This window comes from Rutilus rutilus, assembly GCF_951802725.1.
Source record: "Rutilus rutilus genome assembly, chromosome: 8".
Taxonomy (NCBI): Eukaryota; Metazoa; Chordata; class Actinopteri; order Cypriniformes; family Leuciscidae; genus Rutilus; species Rutilus rutilus.
This window is the reverse complement of record NC_140222.1, coordinates 6,724,201-6,732,085: the sequence shown is the minus strand read 5'-3', so window position 1 is coordinate 6,732,085 and position 7,885 is coordinate 6,724,201. Positions and strand designations below refer to the sequence as shown.

The 7,885-nt window shown below is 38.2% G+C and overlaps 1 long non-coding RNA gene across 1 annotated transcript; it reads right to left on the bottom strand.

Annotated features, from left to right (window-relative positions):
• Nucleotides 1-302: 302 nt before the first annotated feature.
• Nucleotides 303-7,508, bottom strand: LOC311294924. The gene is made up of 3 exons (XR_014628135.1): nucleotides 7,428-7,508; nucleotides 7,292-7,347; nucleotides 303-448 (listed from the first exon to the last, which is right to left on the bottom strand). It is a non-coding gene; the product is annotated as an uncharacterized lncRNA (long non-coding RNA).
• Between the last annotated feature and the right edge of the window lie 377 nt (nucleotides 7,509-7,885).

The following is a 7,885-nucleotide window of genomic DNA, read 5'->3' as shown; positions in this document are numbered from 1 at the left end:
ATTAAACAGCAAGTGCAAACTATGCAAAAGCTTCCAGTGAACTCAGTGTCCATATTCACTCACTCGTTTTCATTCACTCCCTCAAGTGGACTATATTAGTGGAGTAATGTAGGGAGCAGTGAATGAGGGTATAGGGGATTTCAGACACAGCAATGGAGAGACTCTTGAACCTCAGAGAGAGAAAACTTTATTGATAAACACAAGCAGACACATATGGAGGATAAAGCATGTTATGCTAAATATTTAAAACAGTCTTTGGAAATCTACAGTATTTATCATTCAGAATCGCAATAAACTCACACAGAGGAAATATAAATGACAAAACAACAAATCAGATTATATGTGAAACAGTAATAAACTGTAAAGACAGATGCAGTTGTTGTGATCAGATCATCATTTGTGATTAAAATGTGAAATATGTGTAAATCACCTCCGTCATCTCAGATTCCTGTAACACAAACACAAAAGGAGAAAAACAAACTTGATAGAAACATAATCAATTAAAATGTATAAATGAGTTTTGAGGATTGTGATAGAAATATTTAATGTAATGGGTATTTTCAACATTAAATGTACAGAGAAATGCAGATTAAGGATGCTCAGGTCAAAGGTCATATATACTTACTTACCAGTGATGTGCGGGTTGATCCAAAATGAGCATTTTCCAATAACATTGTCTCTTAGCGCGCTACGAAAGACTCTTAAGGTATATCTTAACTAAAGGTATACTACCACTAAAGGTATATCATTGCTAGGCGTCTTCAGGGCTATCATCCACTCGCGAGGCAGAGGCGCTGAAAGGCAGAGGCGCTGGCGCCCTCCTAGCAATGGCGCTGTTTTTGGTAAAACATGATTTTGACGACTTCATTAAGTTTTGTTTTATAGAAAACTATTTTTAAAAGATTTTCTTTTTGTATAAATTGTATCTTAATTTAGATCAATGTTTTATCAATCAATTGTCCGTATTTAATAAATAAGAAGCAAATATACAGCAGACAATGTAATAAGGCGCCAGCACAATCACTTGCATTGCACGTGAACTGGAGGGTGCCGAAACTCAGCTTGTGCCTCACAGATTTGAGAAATATAGGCTATATATTACAGAAAGCTTTAAATGTCTACTTTTAAACGAAAATATTCAAACCAAAATAAATAGGCTACTCTCTGATTATGTAATCCATATGAAATGTGCATTTCTCTCTGGCGTTCATGGCGAGTCCGCAATCTCCGCATCATCAACTTCATCTTTGCAGCGACACAGAAAACACCAGTTTATTACCAAACAATTAAATGTCTCCTTGCTAATTTAGACACATTCATAATCATTACTTTAACCGGTTCTTTGTGGCAAGCTTTATGCGTGCGGTCATAACGCTTATTATCCTGTAGACTATAGCCTATTTAAGTAATTAAATTAATATAAAGGGGTGATTTGTCCACGAATGGCTTAAATGAATAACTACTAGTCGACTAGAAAAAAAAAAATTGTCGGAGGCAGCCCTTATTCCGCATATTTTCGAACCAGGTTTAGGCCGGTCTGGGTTGAGCGAGCGACCCTGCGGAATGAGCGAGCGGAGCGGAATATTCAGAAATGCGCTCTCCACTCACGAGCTCTGATCGGAACAAACCCGAACCGCACTGTCTGCTGAACTTGCGCAGAAACATCAAAATAGACATAGCCAGCTTTTTAAAATTGATTTTAAAACTAAACATTTAGACTATTTTAGTACAAATTATGAGCTTATTGACGATTTTTTATAATTCTTGACAAAATTAGAATATATTAAGTTATATTAAAGGAGTCATAACCTGCAATTTTCACTTTTCCACGAGAATCAATGTATGTTATGATCGACTAACGATTATACACTGGCCGGGAAGCCGATATTTAAAAGTGAAGCGTTTGTTTACCTCAGGGTAAATAAACCAGCGCGCGTGCACGCGCACTCAAATACGAGATTTTGATTTCAGCTCCCTCTTGACGTCATGAGGTAGTAGGATATACCATATATGGACACCGCAGCAGGAAGCCCCCCCTTCCCCTCTCCCCTCTCCCCCTCATATTCAGTTCAGTCGAGAAAGATGGAGAAACCGAGTGCACACCGGACTTGCTCTGTGGTTGGTTGCCATAAAAAACATGTAAATGTGTTTTATCTCCCAAAATCGGACGAAACTATCAGGGACCAGTGGATGAAATTCATTTTTAATGACGCTGTCCCAACAACCCTTTCAACTGGCGTATCGTTATGTGTGTGCGCTAAACATTTGACACCTGAATCATTTACAAATTTGGGGCAATATCAGGCGAAGTTGGCCTCGAAGCTCAGTTTGGGAAAAGGTGCCATCGTGATAGTAAACGTCTCATCTCAATAACCACTGTAAGCTGATAAAATAAGTAGACTACATCTCCGTTAATGTAATCGACATTAAATAAAAGGTAAACCTATGTGGGAGAAAATAGCAACAAACGTTTTAGCTCGTTACCGATGTTAATGTATGTCTCAGTCAAAATGATTGTCTTTACCATTCAGAGACATCTTGATGTAGACGTTCATCCAACAACTCTACATCTTCCCTTTCCAGCTCTGGTTCAGAGTCCGGCTCAAACATGTAGGGTTGAATCCCGTAGGTCGCGGCCGAGTCGGGTTCATTCACCACTTGCGCCATGATGTCAGTTTGTAATGATGCTGACGTTACCTGCGTGTCAACCCCCCTCCTTCCTTCAACCAATCAACGCGCCCCTCATTTGCATTATTAAAATGAGCGTCCACGACAGCCAAAACATCGCATTGATCTCGCGAGACAATAATGCCTTCAGAAATAAGGGTAAAAGTAGGTCTGTGTTTATTTTTTTTCCACTTTTCTTTTTTAGAAGGGCCTGAAAGACTATAATACAGCAGTAGGTATCCAATGTAATACTAGGTTATGACTCCTTTAAGACGCTACGATGAGCATTTACTACTTTTAAAAAATGCGGGTCAGGAAGAGGGTCGGGTACAATATTTTCTTTTTCTTTTTTTGCGGTCCGAGTTGCGGGCGGGTTAGTTGAAAACGTCGGTCGGGTGCGGTTTGTTTATACATTGACCCGCACATCACTGATACTTACCAAAATAGTGCTTAACACAGAAGAACTAACAGTCATATGATTAGCTTAGATCATTTTAAACTAATCACCAGAACAAATCACAGTGAAGAAGACTTGAGTGACATTGATTTTTACTCAACTGTATGATATAAATGTACATGTATCTTTTGTTCTGGAGACTCACTTGGTTGTTGTGGCCAGTGATCTCCCAGGTGAATAAAACTTCAAGGGCTCTATCTTGCACTCAGCGCAATTGACTTTGTACACCGACGCATGTATCATTCCTATTTTGCACCCGAGGCACAGCGGACTTTTCCCTCCACAGACACAATTCGGTAAATTAGAGAATGAACTTGCGCTCCTGGGGGCGGTTCAGCGCAAAAAAGGAGGCGTGTTCCAGCGCAAACGTTTCCTGGTGCTATTTTGCAGTTCCAGAAAAAAATTCCACCACAGACCAGGAGAAACCTAGTCTAAAGTCAGTGGCGCGTTATTCAGATGCTATTTTAAGGGCGCATGCTTGGCCATAATGTAGCGTGTGCACAACGCACATACACTTTGCTTCTCTCATCTACACACAGATGCAGCAGTTTTCATTTTTGCAAATCATGAAGATGTGAAAAAATAGGCATAAATCTAGCTTACACATTTACCCAAATTATCATACGCCTGTTTAACCGAAGCTAATTTGGGTGTGTTTCTCCATCCCCAATGTCACTTCTCTGTGTTTTACGGCCCTGACGAGAAAGTCGGTCTCCTCGGCTGTGAACCGCTCCTGGCGTGCGTCTGGCAAATCCACCGTTATAATAGCAATCCGCCATGGAACAAGCGCGCCTGCTCTTAAAGGGAATGTGAGATGACGCTCTGATTGGTTTATTTCACGTTACGCCCAAACCACACCTATGAGTAATGAAGCTACTTCAGACCAACCCCTTTTAGATTTGCGTTGGGTGCAAGAGTCATTTATCCCCCCGGTATAATAGCAACATCGCCCGAGACCTGCCCACAAAGTTACTTGCGTTTCGTGCTTGATACTTGCGTTTCAGATCGTTAAAATAGGGCCCTATTTCTACAAAGAGCAACTTGTCGTGTCAGGTATTTGCTGCGCAGCTGAGAAACAGATTCTACGCTCAAAAGACAACAACAGAACATCTATGTATGATTGAGGTAGTATTAGAAGTACTAAAGATTCTACGCTCAAAAGACCATCGCAGAGACAGTGATAGTGTTGAAGACTATAGAGCCACCCTCGGGGTGAGGCGGTGATACTCTGAGTTAGTATTAATGATCCTGTGTCGGACCAGCGTACACCTGAGAAGGACGGTGAGAGTGTATAGATGATAAAGACCTGTGTGCTCATGTGTGATTGAGGTAGTGATAGTAGCTTCTTGACAGGACGCCGTCACCTTACTTCAGGGAGGTATTGTACAGTAAGTATTCAGGTAATTCAGGGAATTACCTCGAGAGACTGAATTTATTATTTTTTACAACTGGAAGTTGTCCGTGGCGAAGAAGTCAGATTAAGTAGGTTGTATTCGTAAGAATTTCCACGACAGGATTGATAATGCACTGGACCTGAGCATTGTTATAATACTCAAATGTGCAGATTGAGTATTATCGGATACAAATCAGTTTTTTTTTTTTTTTTTTTATCGACTGATTGTTTTGTGTTTGTTCATAATGTAGGATTTCTGTCTTTTAAATTTTATTCTGAAATTTTAGAACACAAGAGCAACTTTATTACCAGTACCAAAAATAAAAACCAACAAGAGAGACTCTGGAAACCATAAAACTTGTTCAACAACAACACATATTATACCGCACACTGCCAAAAATATGTTCAACAAGTTTGTTTAAAGGTAGGGTAGGTAGGAATTGTCTAAAAAACTTCTTTTCCAAATTTGTTTAAACTTTATTTATATATCAATACATAATTAAAATGTAAGTACTCTGAAAAAGAAAGTATAAAAATCGAGTGTCTGTAGACCTCTCACGACTGTTTTAAAGACAGCTCATTATTTCCATTCACTCCACCCCCTCCCTTCTGGGCTCCTTCCAAAGCCACGCCCCCAAAACACATGAACGTGCGACTCCGACCGCTGAGCTGGAAGACGCATTATTTACCTGAGACGAGCGGAGAGGAAGGAGCACAGTGCATGTAGTGACATCATGTCCGAATCACATGTAATAAAAAAATCGAACTTTATCATTATGAATATAAACAAATAAGATGTATTTTAGTACTCACTATCAAGCTAGCATATTGATATTGGTAAAGTTTAAAATATATATTTTTTGATTCGCTAACGAGGTAGTTATATCTATAAGGCAAAGCTAAAAACAGGTTGCATTGATACACGTTTTTCCATTACCATCAGTTACATTGTGATGAAGATGAATTTCGTGTAAGATTCATAACATATATGGTGTTCTGCATGTAGGGGTGGGAGATATTGACAAAAATGAATATCTCGATATTTTTTCCCAATATCTCGATATCGATATTCAGGCGATATTTTTGCCATCCTTCAAAGAAATGTGTGCAAACTGGCAAAGAAGGTCCAGTTGGTCTTTTGACTTGCTGCATTTGACCTATTATTGTAGGCTTTAGAAAAATAAAAAACAATAAAGGATCCGAGCTAACTAAACAGAATCTGAGGTCGCCCCTACTTTTTCCACTCACTAAAAAAGAAAAGAAAAACGGAACTAGGTATCTCTTGCAACAGTGATTATTAAATCAAACAACAATATTGTTGATGATCAATTCAAAGTAAAAAAATATATATATATTTTCAAAACGCTATAAATCCATCCATTTTTTCCCCCAAAACGCTATAAATCCATCTTTTTTATTTTTTCAAAAATGTATGGTTTGTCTTTTTAAAAAAGTCTTGCATTTATGAGGAAAAACAATATTACATGACAGTTCTCCATTATGGACGCGAGCGCTCTGAAAGCGCACTAAAAGACTTTCAAACTTTCACAGAGACCTCAAAACAGAAAGCACAAAGCCTTTCTTTAAAACGAATTTCGTTTTGTTTTAATTGTATCTTAATTTTAATATTTTTTTCATTAACCAATTTCCTGGATTTATTACATAAAAGTAAATATATCAATCACAACATAAGGTGCTTGAACTGGAGATTATATCATCACCTCGCCTCACAGGCCTAAAAAATGTGAAATATATTTACAGAAATCTGGTTCTAAACAAAACCATCCAAAAATAAAATAAAACTATGTAATAAATGTGCATTTCTCCGGTGCGTTCACTACTGCGAAGATCGCGAGTCAATAGCCTATCGTCAATTTCATCTTTGCAGCCGACACAGAAATTAATAAACAATTAAAATGTCTTATTGCAATATTTTACATATTCATAATCATTACTTTTGCTGGTTCTTTGAGGCAGCTTTTTAGGTTTATGGCGTTTTGGAAAAGAGCTCTTCACGTAGGCTACAAACACCGTTTCACCAAGGCACAGCAGCCCTTCAGCACATAAGAAAAAAAAGAGAAAAAGCACGGACTTACTAATTACGAAACTTTGATGTGGTTGAACATGTGAAACAGTCACAAATTCCTCTGCAACTCAAACCTTCTCAGTACGAGTTATGAAGGAAGAGAACAGCATTACAGTTTTCAGCGCGTCCTCCTCTGATTGCGGTGTTGTGACTGGAAAAGTGCGTGCAGAAGCACATGCAAAACGTAAGTTTGTAAAATGTCCTTTTGTCTTCCTTTTTTAGCCTTGTTTGCTGGTAATGTGAATTTTGATTGCTCTTTCTCTGCCATTGTTTTGCTCCTAGGTTCCGTGCCTTTTGAATTCCTCAAATCAAACGTGCGCGCGCAAGTGGGCAGATCCCGTGGCAAAAGGGTGGTTGCTATGGTTGCGAGTGAGAGTGACAGTTGCCTAAGCCAATCCTTTGTTTCGTCCCGAATGGAAATAATGAGCTGTGTTTAACACAGATTAAACGGTCTAGAGTCACGCGATTTTTATACTCTTTTTTTTCAGAGTACTTACATTTTAATTATGTATTGATATATATAGAAAGTTTAAACAAATTTGGAAAAAAGTATTTTATAAAATTCCTACCTACCCTGCCTTTAAGTAGTTTGCGGAATGAAATCATACACATTTTAAACAGGAATCTTGATATATGCTCTGCGGTTATTTGTTAATTAAACTGACTGAAATGACTCAGAGACACTTACCTTCATTTGTCCAAAGTGTTTATAGAGAGTTGCATCAGTTTGATCATGATTCTGATCTGTAATGACACACACGTTCAATCAAAACATGAATAATATTGTTTTTTTTAAGGATGTTCAAGCTGTAGTTTCACTTTACCTTCATCTCTGTGTTTCCTGCAGTAACAAAACATCCAAATTACAGCCACAATCAGCAGAACACCAGCACCAGCAGCAACAGCAGCAGAGACCAGCACTGTCAGAGAAACAGAACCTGAAGAAGGATCTGAAGGAGTGTGTGGGTCCAGTGTTATAGCGGAGAAAGAAAGACAGTCTTTAGTCTGAGTGAATTTGTCTGATCTACAACAGAAGACAGAGATCGGCTCAATAAATAAACACTATATAGTCAAATTTAACAAGATTACACTGCCAGAGAAGAACAAGTCATATCAAAATGCCCAATCTTAACCCTTGTGTGGTGTTCATATTTTTGTTATTCAGCCTTTTCTGCATTTTTGGGTTTTTAATTCAACATAATCAATAATTTATGTTAAAATACTCAACAGATGTTTACTTAATCCCAATTACAAGCAATATAAACAGCATACATGGTTAATA